Consider the following 16856-nt stretch of genomic DNA (forward strand, 5'->3'; position numbering starts at 1 on the left):
CGAGCACGTCGAATTGTACAATTTGCGCGTGTTTTTAATGAAAAAGTTAAAAAATTCGTCAAAATTATGCCTTTATTTAAACAATCATAGATTCTAAACTACGAGGTAAACTTTTTTTTACTTACATATTCGGGAAGTTGATGAGTTGTAGATATCGGATCATTAATCAATATTGCTAACCGGACATTGTGATGTCATCGTATGGCCACACGAATGTAAAATATATGATTTTTGCCTCTTTCGTTATTGCTCATCACATTAAATGGAGCGCATCATGCTTATCTGTATTCCTTTTTCTCCGAGATTTTAATATTGTCTAGGTCAATCAACTATCTTATGCATGAGTTAAAAATATTTTAATTTTTATGACGTCATCATGCCTAAAAAATTAAATTACGTGTATACAGATTATATAGACAAGTTCTATTTCCCCTGAAATATGATGTAAGAAGCATTTTTGGGTAGAAGCTGGGATCCACTTGATTTAGGATATTTTGACCTCGCTGATTACGAATATGGCGGATCCCAAGCGAAATTCGGTAAGCTCTTAATTTGCATAATTAAAAATGGCGGCCATTTTTTATAATTACCCTCTATCTCGAGAACCACTAAGTCACAGATAATTAATTGTCAAAATGTTTTAAATATATGTTTTTATATTCACTTTAATGACACATTTTGTCAAAAAATGGATGCAAGTCTTATTTCTGACATTTTGACCTTTGACCTTGATTTATCGTATCTCAGTAACCAATAATCGGTGAGACACGAAATAGAGCTCAAATTGTTCAGAAACTATACATTCATATTTATTATAATGAAATGTTTTTATAAAAAGTGGCCGATTCTACAACTATTGACCTTTGAATTATTAGTCAAATAAAATGTTATACGGTAACTCTGAAAATATTGGACTTCTTATGAAATTATTTTTTCTTTTTAAATTGTTTAAAACATACATTTTCTATCCAGTCTAATGGCATATTTTGTACAAGAATGGCCGATGATGGTATGGTTATTGACCTTTGAACTACAGCATAGGCCTACTGTATAATAAATAAAATTGCATAACTATATATGAAATTATTTATACACAATAATAATTAGTAAAATTATAAAATTCACTGCCATCAAATATGATGTGTTACGATTTATATAGATTTAAACAAATTTGAACACGCAAGATACATTTGGAAATTACCTGCCATCAATATGATGGATTATGATTATAGATTAAAAAAAAAATTTGAACACGCAAGTTACATTTTGAAATTACCTGCCATCAATATGATGGATTATGATTATAGATTTAAAAAAGAATTTGAACACGTAAGCTACATTTGAAAATTACCTGCCATCAATATGATGGATTATGATTATAGATTTAAAAAAGAATTTGAACACGTCAGCTACATTTGGAAATTACCTGCCATCAATATGATGGATTATGATTATAGATTTGAAAAAGAATTTGAACACGTATAGACTGTGGGCCAAGGCTCAAAAAGGCCTTTAGTTTTTTAGTTCCGCAGTCCACACCTGAAGGCAACAACATTTTTACATGAACATGTTCACTATATTACCAAATTCCGAAAACTAAAAAGTTCCACCAAAAAAAGTTGCACGTTAAAGATATATTGTCCCCCTAAAAAAAATTTTTTTTTAAATTTTTTTGTTGAATATGTTATTTTAATGTCACATAATAGTTATTCACTCTCACAAAAAATTGGGTCTGAAAAAAATTTATTTACCTGAGAAAAATGTAATTTAAAGCAAAAAATGGTCAAATTGTCTGGAAGACAATGAGTTTTTGGGTAATTTAACTGTTTATTTTGTCTTTTTATAGGTGAAATAATTTTTTCCCCCGTTTTTTTTTTATGGAAGTGAACAACTTCATTAAAACTGCAAAATGGCCTATTCAAAGTCCGATTTTAAAAATCTTTATTTTTCATGATTTTGGGGGACAATACATCTTTAAGGGTCAGGGGTCATTTAAAGGTCAAAAGGGATCAAATTATCAACTTTATACAAACTCATCTTGATTGGTATCAAATTAAAGCTTACAATGTACAGAATAATAACATGATATGCTCTACTACAATAAGTCACTCTATAAGGGGGTAAAGGTCATTCAAATGTCAAAAGGGATTTTTTTTTTTTCAATGTAGAATAATAATAGAATTGTTTTACGAACAACAACAAGTTTCAATTTGTAATAGGCTCAAAGTGTAGGCCTACAATTATAAATAACATGTACATATATTGCTTAACATTTTGTATTTTCAGTATCAACTTCTAGTGTGTTTGAATAAAAGAGTCACATCTTATGGAAATTTTGAGAATTTGTAGTTCATTTTTAAATTTTCACAATTAAAACATTTAGTAGTTAAATACAACAATAAAGTGCAACAATATTAAATTACAAATATTACTGTAATTCTAATCTTGTATATCATCGATCTCATCACACTCGTCGTCGCTACTGCATTCTGGCTCATCCAAATCATAAGTATCAACTGCTATGTTCTCACATCCATTACATTCACAGAATGCAGTACATGGTAGTCCTAACTTTACGCAGCACTCATTATCAGATTTTGATAAAACACATTTTGTTTTTTTGCATTTGCAATATGCAAGTTCAGTTATGCTTTCTGGAGCTGAAGGTAGAGATCCCCAGTGAATACAGAGCTCACCATTATCAATTTCCCATCAATTATTAATTGGTAAAGGTAAATCTTGTTTCTGAACAAGGCTTAATTTATATATCCTTGCTTGATAATTTGCACGTAAAATGTGGTTTGGAGGTAAAGCACTTTCTCCCTTTTTGACCTGCTGGAACATTTTGAACCTCACTTCATTCACAGATGACAAATCTCTGTAACCATACAGCTTGCAAACAAACTTTTCAACCTCTATAAACTGATCATCTGTGACTTGAAAGCTGTCACCAAGTGTCTTCAATGCTGCCATAGATTCTTCATCTTTCTCTATTAACTTTAAAGCTTTAATTTTACCTTTGAAGAAAAATGCACTCACTGTGTCGCAACCGGTGAAACAATAAAAGCCAATCAGAGATTTGGTTAGGTCATCACCCAATGAACACTGCACTGACTGGATATTAATAGTTCTCTTTTTGTCAGCCCTTCCAGTATGAAAAAATATGTCTGATTTAATCTGTGCTGTAAATGCTGTCGCAATAACAAATACATCTGTGTCTGGGCTACATATTACTACAGGTAAATTACCAAGCGAGTTATCGGAAATGTAATTTGTATGGAGGATGAGCCGGGTGTCTGCCTCTTCGTGGTCACAGTAAAGTGATGCTACAGGGCTAACAACAACTGTATTATCTATTGCCTTTATTAAATGGCATTGAGCATCATGAGCAACCACCAATTCCACACCTCTTAGTTCAGCAGGATCACATTTGCACCATTCTGCAAAAAGAAACCTAACCAATTGCTGTTTATTGTGGCTATTTGACATGAACTTTTTCCATTGCTTTGGAACACTTTGTTGACCATTTGTAATTTTGATTTTATTGGAACCACTTGCTGCTTGCTTAGAACGTTCTGCATTTTTTATACTCATGTCAGGATAAGTATCAGTTACAAAATGTATACAGGTAGAATGGTTGAAAATGCAAATATTTACAAGTTGTTTCAATATTTTTGTTGACAAAAGACCAAAACTCTGTGGCATAGACTTTTGACTCAACTGTTGCAATAGAGCCATACCGTCTACTACCCAAACGCTTCCCTGGGGTGGGTTAACTTCTAGCATGGTTTTATCTTTACCTTTTTCTTCTAGTGTGTGAAGCAACATAGCTTTATTGGTTTTAACTAAACATCCATTGGATGTAGCAATAGCAAGAGGATAAGTACCCATTGAATAAACCATTAAGTTACGAAGGTCCACACTTCTAGTTTGGCTTATGATTAGCAATCTGGCGTAAAGGTCTCGATCATTCTTTATTGCTTTCTGTTTTCCTTTTACTGTTGATTTTGGCTTAACAGAAAGATGGGAGAAGGTTTTCAAATTCATTTTACGTAGAGGTTCATTGATTGATATTTCACCCTTTAAACGGTTGTTACAATACTTGGTGAATGCTGCTTCTCCTTTTTCTTCTGCTTCCAAAAGTTGTTTTGAGATATCGACTGGAGCAATTACACCAGATGCCAAATTAACAATTTCCTCTGGATCGTTTTCTAAATTTTGAACATCAAATGGGTCCACCATGTGGGAAACTATGTCAATAACTTTGCAAACATCCATTTCGTCTCGATTTATTCGACTCTTTGTCAGCTCTTTTCTGTACAAAGTTGCATTGCTTTTTCCAGCCATTGCTTCACACTGCCGAGTTATTGAAGCTCGGTCGTGGAAAGCTGCTGTCCACCTGCTAACAGCCGCTTTGTTCAGGGTAAAGCCGGTCAATCCCCCTCTTGTTTTAGAATCTCTATTCGCCGTCTGCTCAATTGTCATATCACATGCAACACGAGCAATCCATGGTCTTGTTGTCGTTGCACTGCAAAATTACCATCCATAAAATGAGCATATATCTCAGGATGTGTTGTTGGTAGCTCCAGCATTTCCATCCAGTAAATAGGTAAATATCTTGCATAATTAACTCTGTCGTATGCAAACATCCATGGGCAAATTGAACGTACAGCGGATAGATGGAGATTCCAATTTCCTTGTCTTGAGCTGCGTATAAGCATAAGAAGAAGTTCAACCATATTTAAGTACGAGCTCCAAAAAGCAAATGTGCTGTTCTCGACACTCTTTTTGACAATGAATTGGTTGTAGGCCTCGATCATAGAGTCAATTTCGGTGGATTTTAATTTTTGAAAGTATTCTTTGTTTGGGAAAAAACCTTTCAGGCTAGATATTAGCATGGAGTACTTGGTGTCTACTTCTAGTGGTACAGAGTCAAGAAAAGATGCCCACCTTAAACGATGTAGGGCTTCTGCCATAATTTTATGACACCGAACACCTCTGTTATAGTGCCTACCATTCATCGCACCTTTGACTGAACCAGTTGCAATTAATTCTGATTCAATCAGAATATCCTGAAGACCAGCTTCTTGAAATCTTTTTCCAATACATGCTAAAAAACTTATATGGAATATGGCAGTATGGAAGGCACCCAGTCTTACAACAAGTCGCTCTCTGTAGTTATCTTCTTGCCACCTTATCGATTGTGCCTTACAATAAATTGCCTGATCAAACACGAGTGAAGCTCAAGTGAATTGGCAATATCAATGCTCCGTTTGAGTATGGTGTTGACTGTATTGAGCTCGGTGGGTGAGGCATCAATTACAGGCAAATATGCAATGGTTGCTTTTGGCGGCACATGTAAAGTCAAAAGCTGATTAAATCCTGTCCAGCCTGGCAGGATCTCCTTATCATTTTTAGTTGCCTTTATCAAATAGTATGATAAATCTAGCTGACGGGAACTTTTCTGACATAATGTATTATTCGAAATGTTTATGTTTTCACTAAACTTTCCTGGTGTGGATTTTTTATTGCCAAAAAATGGGTGAATAATATGCTGTGGTGCTGGTAATGAACGCTTTCTACTTTTTTTCATCTTTGGTGAAGGTGCAACAGATGCATTTGGCTCTTCTTTAGACCAGTGCTGTATGGCAATGCCATTGGTGTTATGGGTTGATCCTTTCCCAGACAAAGTTTCTTCTCCGAAGTCATTATTATCCCACACAAGGGTTGTTGGAATTTGTTTTGTGAGGCATGACGGAAGTGAATCCCCTTGTTTGAGCTGCAAAGTAGCTAACGCTGTGTCATGTTGAAGAACGGATGAGTGAGAAGTGCAATGGCCAAAGCCATTCATCAAGCCAATGAGTTGAGACGATCCACTCAAATAGCGTAATGCCATTGAAATGGAAGTATGCTTTGGCGTAATTTTTCTACCTCTTGATTCCAAGTATATAATATCTTGTGCAATAGAGAGCAATCGTCGATGATGATAATCAGATACTTTTACATATTCTGTTTCATTTGGATCAGAAGATACACCTGTTATCCATGCAAGGATGTTAAACAACTTCACAGGTATCATTTTTTGTGCTGTTTCTAAATTGATATCTGTTGGCTTCGGTGGCCATGGTAAATGTTCCTTTGAGGACAGTTCATGAATTTCCATGTTTATCGAGAGAGCACATGTAAACATATCTTTTAATGTTGTCTGATGATATGTGGGTCTAATAACATTAGAACTTCCAGGCATGCTTTCTGAATCAGTTGTATCAGTACTGGAATCAATATCCATATCGACAATTAACATCCCAGCATTGACCTCATCTACATAAACAAACTCGCTTTCATTATTTCTTTTTGGCTTAAGAAACAAAAGCTGGGGATATCTTTTTTGAAGTTGGCGTTTTAAATTCCAAGTTTTATATGCACTGGCATCAACATTTTCTTGCTCACGTACAATTTGAACAAACAATTCTTTCAACTTATTCAACCTGACGATGTTTTTCTTTTGAATAAGGTCTTTATACACAATTTCTGTGCAAAAAAATTCAAACGACTTTGAATAAATTGAAATATCAGCATCACTGGCTTGAGGTTTCCGATAAAGAACTTGTGTGTATTCCTTATGGCATGAACGGTGATACCTTAATTCAATTGCAACGCAATCTTGGTCTTTAATTTGTTGAAGCAAACGTTCATCTTGTTTTAATTCCGCTGCTTCAAGAAGGGTACCACCATTAATGTGTTCACACATCATCAATTTCTCCATGGTCCTACTCCCTTTAAATCGGTCCACTCTTCCATATCGCAGTTTTTTGCAAATAATGCATACAGCAGGAAGGACATGTTTACTTCTAGAGTAGCAGGTTTACTATCACTACTAGACACCTTTGATCTCAGACAACGACGCGTTTTTTTCAGTGGAACTTCATCAACATTGCCTTAAAAAAAAAACATAATTTTTACTCAACAGTATTTTATCTTGCAATATGGCTGGGGATTAAATCCTATAAAGATATGAAAACAAAGAAGCGACAGGTGATTAAGTCAATAAGTCATTCTGTAAATATGAGTTGTTAAACAAATTAAATTAGTAGACAGTGAAAAAAAGGAAGATTAGTCTTACCATGGTCTTCCGTGTCTGATTTGGTATTCTTTATTTTTTTCTTGGCCTTCTGAAGTCTGTAGGTATCAGTAAATCGCTGATAACATTATTATAATAAAGTATTATAAACATATCGTTTATTTATTATAATAACTATTTCTGTTTAGAGTATTGTAATGTTAAAGTATAATGTTCCTACGATAATACAGGGCCCAACCGTAGTTTCCCACAGACGTCTGTTTACCCAATTGGCAATAATAATAAAATATCAGTAAATTAATAATAAGGCCTACAATTATCAATGAATGTAACCTGGCTAGCTAGGGCTAGGTAACTCATGACAACACCATTTAAATAAATATAAAATACTATAGGAAGTAATTGGTTGTAATAATTGACATAATTAGTACGAACAATCTGAAGGCATACGCTAAATAGGCCCCTCCCTAACTACAGACGTACCTCTACCACCACTAACTAACCAGCCTAGTTAGTAGGGTGGACCGTTAGTAGTAGTAGTAGTAGTATAGGGATTCCGTAGTAGAGCCCTGGTAGTAGGCTAGTATTGGCCTAGCTAGGAAGGCCTAGGTAAGGCCTAGCTTTTAGTAATAGTATAGGGATAATTCACAATAGATTAATCATCCTTACTTACACTTCAAACAATTTAAATATTAAAAATTTACCTGAGTAAACATTAAATCCGTGAAAAATGTCTTCCGAAAATGTAAACACATGTGTACTGTATGTAGTGCGTCGTATCGGCGGACGAGGCTCGTTGTCAACCAGCCGATTTTCGTATACGTCACACACAAACCGCAAGGCAATTGGTTTAAAATGACGTAGTTTCAGGCTCTTTCAGTCAAACTCGCAGTAATAACCGATATCAATTTTTAATTAATATCTAAAAAACGTGCAACTTTTATTGGTGGAACATTTTTTATTTAAATTCTACATATTTTTATCATAATATTAAATGCCTTCTTTTCTTGCCTTTTGGTATGGACTACGAAACTACACAAACGAAGGCCTTGGCCCACAGTCTAGTAAGCTACATTTGAAAATTACCTGCCATCAATATGATGGATTATGATTATAGATTTAAAAAAGAATTTGAATACGTAAGCTACATTTGAAAATTACCTGCCATCAATATGATGGATTATGATTGATTGTATAGATTTAAAAGAAAATGTGAACACGTAAGCTACATTTCGAATGAACATGTTAAGGGCATCAGTTTTGATCGTTCATGCAAAGGTTTCCGTCATCTTTAGCGTTGTTACAGCGGCATAAAGCTGTACATGGTAGTTTTGACTTCTTGCACCTACATCTATTGGTTATGCATCGTGTCTTGCATCCACAATAAATCATCTCTAACGAAGCTGTAGGAATAGCTTCATTTTTCAGAAGCACTGGTTGAAGTTTACCATTAGATATAATAGCTCCCAACCAAAATCTGTTGGCGATGGCAAATGCTGGATAGGCGACACAGCTTTTTTCCATACGAGTGCTTGGAAGTGTGCTCTTTTAATATGCTGGTGCACTGCATCGCTTGTTGGAGGTAATGCCTCTGGTTTTGTTTTTTTAAAAAACATGGCATGCCTAACTTCATTGGTACTTTTAACTTGACCAACACCGTAAGCGTAGCAAGTGAATCTTTCCGATTTCAGAATAACTTGGTCACTGATAGGTTGTTCTCCCAGGTCTTTAATTAGTTCATGATTTTTCTTGAATACTTCCCATGCCGATGCCTTTGAGTGACCACTTAGATATGAGGTAGTATCGCATCCAGTAATAGTGTGAAATGGAATCAGTCTTGAAAAATGTCTTTTATAGGAAGATACTTTCTTTTTTTGGATGTCCCTGTCATCATCCATATATCTTTGGATACCATGCTTTGGTAGTGAGACACTAGAATCACTAGTACGTCTGTATCCCTAGAAGCAACTACAACTGTGTCGTATCGGACATTGGCAGCATGAAGAACAAGTCGCGTGTCCGCTTCTTCATGATCTGCGACCAGAGACAACGTATTCGTGTAGACTTTTGATGATTTAACAACTGATTCTTCCATAAATCCACCAGCTGTGACAATTTCTTTGTCTATAGGAGCTTGACGAATCAACTCCTCTGATAGAAATCGTGCCAGATCTGCTTTATTATCTTGTAATGCCAAAAAGTTTGACCAGCAATTTGGCAGCGGTATCTCACCACTTTCTATAATTCGACGAATTGGTCTGTGTGTTTTGGTTCGTCTTTGTCTGGTTGTGCCCTTTATCGACAGTTTTCGATACCGATCAAACACTACGTCTATTCTCTGATAATTTTTTCCCCATATCATCACCGTTTTAACAAATGTGTTTGCCAAATCTCCAAAAGTAGAACAGTCAGTTGGTTTGCCTAGTGACACAACTAGAGCCTGACCGTCAATTATTATACAAGCTGTTTTCCCCTGAATGTCGATACTTTCCGGGCAATCAATGCCATCTGTTAGTCTTTTAAATGTCAGGGCTTTGTTTCTTTTTATTGGATCATTAAATGACGTCTTTCGCTCTACTTCAGATGGCATCAGTCTATCTTCAACGAATGTTAAAGTCTGTTGCTGACCCAATTCGGTTGCTTGTAGTAAGGATTCTTGAATCTCTGTGCTTACCAGGTCTTTGGTTGCTATGTTTTGTAGGATATCTGTTGAAGTGTCTGTTAGAAACACATTGAAGCTTTTGAAAATCGTTAGCAAAGAATCTTCGTCGGCATTGTCTTTCTTTATTCTTGTTGGTGTAGATTCAACAGAAATTGATTTATCTTGGGTCAGACCATACAATTCGTGTGTATTTACTGCTAAATGCGACCTGAGATTGAATGAAAGGCTCCATCTCATCAAAGCAGAAATAGTTTTTTATTCCTACGATTCCTCCTGATCGCTTTCCTGTACCATTTAGCCATTCTTGAGCATGGTCTGGATCTACTTCGTTAAAAGACTTTGTTGAACATTTGACAACAAAATTTCCTTTTGAAAATTCTTCTTTGATTTCATCTGGAAGCTGGTTCATTTCAGCTATATAAACAGGACCCCAACGGGCATAATTATAGTGATCGTATCGGAAAAAGTATGGGATCATTCGATTGAAGGACGCCATGTGTAAGTCCCAGTTTCCTTCTCTCTAAGCTCTAGTGAACATGAGTAGGATTGATACCATTTCTATGTAACACCACCAAAATTGAAAGTTAACGTTCTTCTCGCATTCATCTTCTATGTACTGGGATAGAATGTTCTGGTATGTATCACCTTTGATCATCGCCACTAAAGCGTTGATGTTATCACTTTCTTTTTGAATAGAACTTATACTTTCATGAAGATCACTGTTGATTTCTGCCAACCTTTCGGAAAACGCTGGGATTAATATTCGCCACAATGCTTGAATAGATAGCTTGTGGACTCGCATCGCTTTCTTATACCCTTTTCCAGACAACACAAGCTCGGCTGCACCCGCGCCTATAATTCCACTTTCAATCCATGACTCATACAACCCACACCCTTCCATGTGCTTTCCAATAACTTTCTAAAAGTTCATAGATATGTGGAAACCTCCCAGGCGTGGAATTAATTTTAACATATATTCAGGAACATTCCATTTTAACTCCATTAGTTTGCAATAAAGTGCTTGATCAACGGTAATGACAGTGTAGTTTTGTCCAAAATGATCCGATATTGACATACACCTCCTTACAACTGTATTTAATGTATCAAATTCATGAGCAGGAGCTAGTATCATGGGCATGTGCCCAACGGAAGTTTGTCTGTGATCGGTTGTTGAATTCTGTTGATTAAAGCTTGTCCAACTTGGTTTGTCCTGTAGGTGTTGACGACGCAACAGAAACGCAAGATCAGCTGCTTTCGCTTGCTTCTCGCATTCAAGATTTGTACTTTTGCCATTAAACCAATTAGTATTTACTGGCTGATGGAAAACTGGTTTGGTTTTACTTTCGACAATCTTTGTTGAGAACAACTCAGTAAGAATATCTGGAACTTCTAAAGTAGATTTGGAAGTAACTTCAACATTTTCAAGTAAGGCCGGTTCTTTTCCAGTGGATCTTTGATAAGCTGCTAGCTGCGTGGCATGGAATGTGTTCTTACCGTCAAGTGATTCGTCTAATATATCAATATTATCGGCCGTAAAGTGTATGAATTCATCTGGAACAAAGTTCTGTGGTACAACTGCTCCTGTAGTACGATCCATTGACCGCAAAGTATAGTTGGCAAGGGCAGTATCAACTTCCAATAATTGTTTGTAACTTAAACAGTGTCCCGCTCGATGGAATAAGTTAACAAGATCCTTTGACCTAGTTGCTTGGTGCAATGTAATGAGTAATGTTTGCCGATCTGATGGATTAACATTTAGAGGATGAAAAAAATAAAATTCAGTATTCAGTTGAGAAACAAGCTTCTCTTTAAATGTTGCCCTTCTGCTCAAATATGACATTGGGATATCTATGCACAAATTATTAGCTAATTCAACATACCGATTCCATACATCAATCATCTTAAAAACTAATCCTCTTCTAGCTGCCTTTTCAAGAACATTGCAAAGCCAAACAAATGCAAGAACTCTTTTCTCGCAATCTTTTTTAATTTTCTCTGTAGATCTATCAAATGCTTTCAAACACACTAAATGGTATTTTCCTTCGGATGCTATTAGGTCATTTACATCTGCTACTCTAACAGAAAAATTATAATCAAAAGGAGCAGCTTCGAGTATACGATTACTTAAGCCAAACGTCATTATAGAACAAAGACGGTCTTTAGAATCTTTTTGACAAAATATGCATTTTTCCCAGTCAACAACCGGCATATTAGAACGTCTTGAGAGCCTATCTGTTGTATTGAGAAAACTTGAAGTGGGTTTGGATGATGCGTCTAGCTCGTGTCGTTTTCTCTTATTTTCTAATTGTTTCATTCTGTCTTGATCAGTGAAATGGCAATAACACTGTTTATGCCATAATGTCTTATGCGTAACTTCAGTTGTAAAACTTAGTGAAACTCGGTTCGTAATATCGTCATCATCGCCGAGCTGACATCTCTTTTCAGCTGCGTCCTTTAGAGTTCTTAAACCTTGCTCGCTTGCTTCTCTCAACTTATCATTAGCTTTACGTTTCTGACAAAATAGACACAGCTTATAATTTACTGGTCTTTGTTTTTTTAAATCACAAACTGACTCCATGATGTGGTCTTTATTACACCAAAAACTGATATTCGGTAGCTATAGCTTTAACCAAACTATAAAGCAAAAAAAAAATTCTTTTATTTTAAATTTTTTTTTTTACGTTAGACATTAATTATTATATAAAAGATAGGCCTACTATTAAGTTTATTAAATAAAAAGTAAGACGTAAATTGCGCGCCATAATAATACTTAAATTAATTTACGTAAACATGTCTGACAGGCCTACGTGTGGCAACCCTAAGAGACGCAATTAATCTGAGACAACTTGCTAGCTACACACGTAGGCAAATATTATATACTCTAATTATATATATATTTTAAAACTTACCACATACGGTTTGGAAATACAACAATTGCTCTTGAAACAACGGATGATAAATTGTGAAAATATTATTTTGTTTCTGTTTTAATTTACTAGCGATGTTAGATGAAAGAAATAGACCATAGGGGAATTTCTATGGCGGGCGAAAGACACAATAATAAAATTAAAAATTCTACTGAGAAATTAAGCTTTTTAATTTCTCACCAAATACTGTTGACAAACTTTCCTAAATTAAATATGCAAATTAAGCCTTTTTCATTTCAAGATTTCACCTGGAATCAACTAGATGTGTAATCTAAAAGTTCGAAATAAAAATTTAATTATAATCACATAAACTAATACAAATTCATAATATTTTTATGTATTTCATCATTTTGATAGCGGCCATTTTGCATATGCAAATCAAGGGCATAAATAACCATACTATCGGCCATTCTTGGACGAAATGTGCCATAAGACTGGATAGAAACACACATGTTCTAAACAAAAACAAAAAATAATTTCATAAGTCCAATATTTTCAGAGTTACTGTATAACATTTTATTTGACTAATAGTTCAAAGGTCAATAGTTGTAGAATCGGCCACTTTTTGTAAAAACATTTCATTATAATAAATATGAATGTATTGTTTCTGAACAATTTGAGCCCTATTTCGTGTCTCTCCGATTATTGGTTACTGAGATACGATAAATCAAGGTCAAAGGTCAAAATGTCAGAAATAAGACATCATTAAAGTGAATATAAAATCATATATTTAAAACATTTTGAGACCAAAATTAATTATCTGTGACTAGTGGTTCTCGAGATATAGGGTAATTATAAAAAATGGCCGCCATTTTGAATTATGCAAATTAAGGGCTTAGACAGCCGAATTTCGCTTGGGATCCACCATATTCGTAATCAGCAAGGTTGAGTTATCCTAAATCAAGTGGATCCCAGCTTCTACCCAAAAATGCTTCTTGATTCGTTTTCTAGGCCGTTTTTTGAGGAATAGCCTGGGTGCAGTACAAATTTTGCGGGAAAAAAGTATAGGAAAATTTTTTTTTGGTTTTTCTGATAGAGTATAGTAGAGTATACCATATAGAATGTAAAAAAATCCCCATCCCAGGGTCTTGGGGAAAATTTTTTATGGCACTTTTAAATTTTTGCCTATACAACACACACAAATTCCTATTAACACACACAAATACATATATAGGTATTTGTGTGTGTTAATAGGAATTTGTGTGCGTTATATAGGCCAAAATTTAAAAGTGCCGTAACAAATTTTCCCCAAGATCCTGGGATGGGGATTTTTTTTCTGACCTTCTATATGGTATACTCTATCAGAAAAATTACAAAAAAATTTTCCTATACTATTTTCCCGCAAATGTGTATATTAACTGTTCTGCACCCAGGCTAAAAGGGAACCTGTCTAATAGTGTGTACTTTAAAATGTATATACTGTATGACACAAAATAGACAGAATTTAGCACTAACAACATATCATATTCTTCAGTTCAGGTCATAATACCATAATCTTTTTCTGTGTGCAACATTCCAACGTAGGACGTGCACATGGCGTTTGTCGAGCCGAGTTTCATGTTTCATTTATATAAATAAATTTATATTGCGCTTAGAATGGTGAATGATTATAATAGATTATTAAATATTTATTATAAATTATTTTAATAAAAATAACTACCGTAACTAAAAAAAAACGTTTATTCTTTGATTTTATTCTTAAATAAAAATATAGTTTGGGAGCCAGAAAGAGTTCACCTGCACCCTCTAGCAAACTATGCCAACAATGTTTTTTTGCTTCCGGGCCCCCCTGATTTGGCGTCCGTCGGCACATCATCGCGTCCGTCGGCAAACAAAGGTGCCGGGGAAAAATAAAGTTAAGCAAATAAGAATAAACTATTATTCTGACAATAATTGTACTGTAAACATAATTCTTTTGAGTGTTTGTTTATTTACATATCATATTATTCCCTTCAGATCAACTATTTTTTATTTTCATTACATCTAACCAAACACGTAAAAAATTAGGTTAAAATATCTTCTCATCTTGCACGTTGTACGGCCGTACGCGCTAGATTGTTTACTCTCAAAAAGTCTTTGAATGGTCCGGTGACCTTATCCTATTCAACCTTGTTTTTGCAGTTGACCTGGGATTTGTATGTTTTCCTAAAAGCGTCACGGTATAGAACCCAAGCGTCACGGTACCGTGACGCTTCAAAGGCCTGGGGAGAACACTGCGAATCACCCGCAGCGGAATGTTTTCTCTCGCGCGTGTACAGTACCATGAACTCACATGGTCTCTCGTTATACACAAAGTTAGAGCAATGAATTTGTCCGAATTCCATTAAGTAAACAACTTTATATATTTTATAAGCATTTAATAACATGTTTTATTGATATTTCCAATGGGTGATATATAAAATAAATTACTAAAAAACGTAATCATATGTAATTATTTAAACCAAAAATGGCGTAGTTAATAGAATTGTCAACTGAGGCCGGCCGCAAATGGTTTTACTTCTTTCGTGGCTAAAAACGATCTTTTTCGGCGATGTTTTAGACCCTATATTTCGAAAACTACAAGTCAGATTTTCGTAATTCTTTTTTTATTGTAATATTAATACAACATACTAACAGATAATGTTTAATTTGGTTTTAATTTTGCATCGTTATCCCTATAAGACAACATATGACTATGCAATCCTAGAACATATATTGGTCAGGTGTATATCGGGGTGTAGGCCCTATGTACAGGTAATGACACTAATTTTGTCGGCAAATTGGCAATTCCGGGCCCCCCAACTTAAAAATCCTGGATACGCCACTGTGGCCATATGATGACGTCACAACAGCAACAGCAAAATTTGTACATGAATTCGTATCTACAATTCAACAGCTTCCAGAAAACGTTTTAATCATGAGTATCACTTTTCATTCTGAGGAGCTATAACATATTTAAATTTAATGGAAATTAAAAATTTGATGAAAATAAGTGACCCAAGTTATTCACGATATATGTAATTAACAATAAACTTCACCATGTAGTTTAGAAAATATGACTGTTTAAAAAAAGGCATAATTTTGACGAATTTTTTAACTTTTTCATCAAAAACGTGCGCAAATTGTCCAATTCGACGTGCTCGTATTATTTTAAGTCGAAATTGTTTGAAAGTTGGTAAAATTACTAGAAAAGGCTGGAAAAACACAAACCACGCGAAAAAAGATGTTTTTAGCGCTACGCAAGCACCACACACATAAAAAAATGCGCGCACATGAGAATTTTTGACATGCTTAAAATTACATAAAACGCGTAGAAAGTTGACTAGAAATTGATTTTTCGCATCATACATTTTTAAACGCGCGTGCTCGCGTAACTGTCTGTGAAACATGCTATTTTTTTTCCACAGAAAGTTAAAGATGTATTGTCCCTTGAAACACAAAAAAATGAAGGTCAAAATATTCTAAATTTAAATTGGCCATATCAAAGTAATATTAAAGTTATTCACTTTAAGTCGAAAATTCGAGCCAAAAGCAACAAGTTTACGTAATTAACAGGTAAATTAGTTTGATTACATTTCGTCTGGAAAATCGTCGCGAACGAAAGTAAACAAAGATTTCAAATCACGAGTATGCATTATGCATGATGCTAATTAGCATTGTTTACAACTCGTCACGGTTGAGAAGGTGTTCTCACACAGATTGCGAGAAAGTTTTATGATTACGCATACAGAGTAGCCAAACAAGCGCGTTTCATTATGGGGTATGTTTTGATCGAAAACTTTGACTGGAAGTCAGAGTTATTTTTTAAACAAAAAAACGTCTGTATTTCAGTTAAATGATTTTTTTTTCGAAAAATTTTTGGTGATAGTTAATAACTATTATGATACTTCAAAATGACCCACCTTTTTTCGAAATCTGTTATTTTTTATTTTTTTGGAATTAGTCAAAGGGACAATACATCTTTAAAGCATGATATAAATTACACTTTTGCTAAGTTTCAATTTGAATTGTTATATGGATTTCGATGTATGTAAATACGCGAAATTCATAAAATTGCGCGTAACTTACGCTGCACGACTCTAAAGTCATAAAACAAAGTTTCTTGCACATCTACAGCTACAAGTCAATCTTATGACAAAAAAAATAGTGGGAGAAGAAAGGTAAAAAAAAAACTGTAGGCTTACCATTTTATGGAGATACTGTATAA

At 34.7% G+C, this 16856-nt stretch overlaps 1 protein-coding gene across 2 annotated transcripts in view; it reads left to right on the forward strand.

Annotated features, from left to right (window-relative positions):
* The window catches only part of LOC144835122 (protein DDI1 homolog 2-like), a 52855-nt gene that overhangs the window by 5778 nt on the left and 30221 nt on the right, over nt 1-16856 (forward strand). The gene's annotated exons all lie outside the window — the stretch shown is intronic.

Source organism: Antedon bifida, chromosome 2, assembly GCF_963402885.1.
Source record: "Antedon bifida chromosome 2, ecAntBifi1.1, whole genome shotgun sequence".
Classification (NCBI taxonomy): Eukaryota; Metazoa; Echinodermata; class Crinoidea; order Comatulida; family Antedonidae; genus Antedon; species Antedon bifida.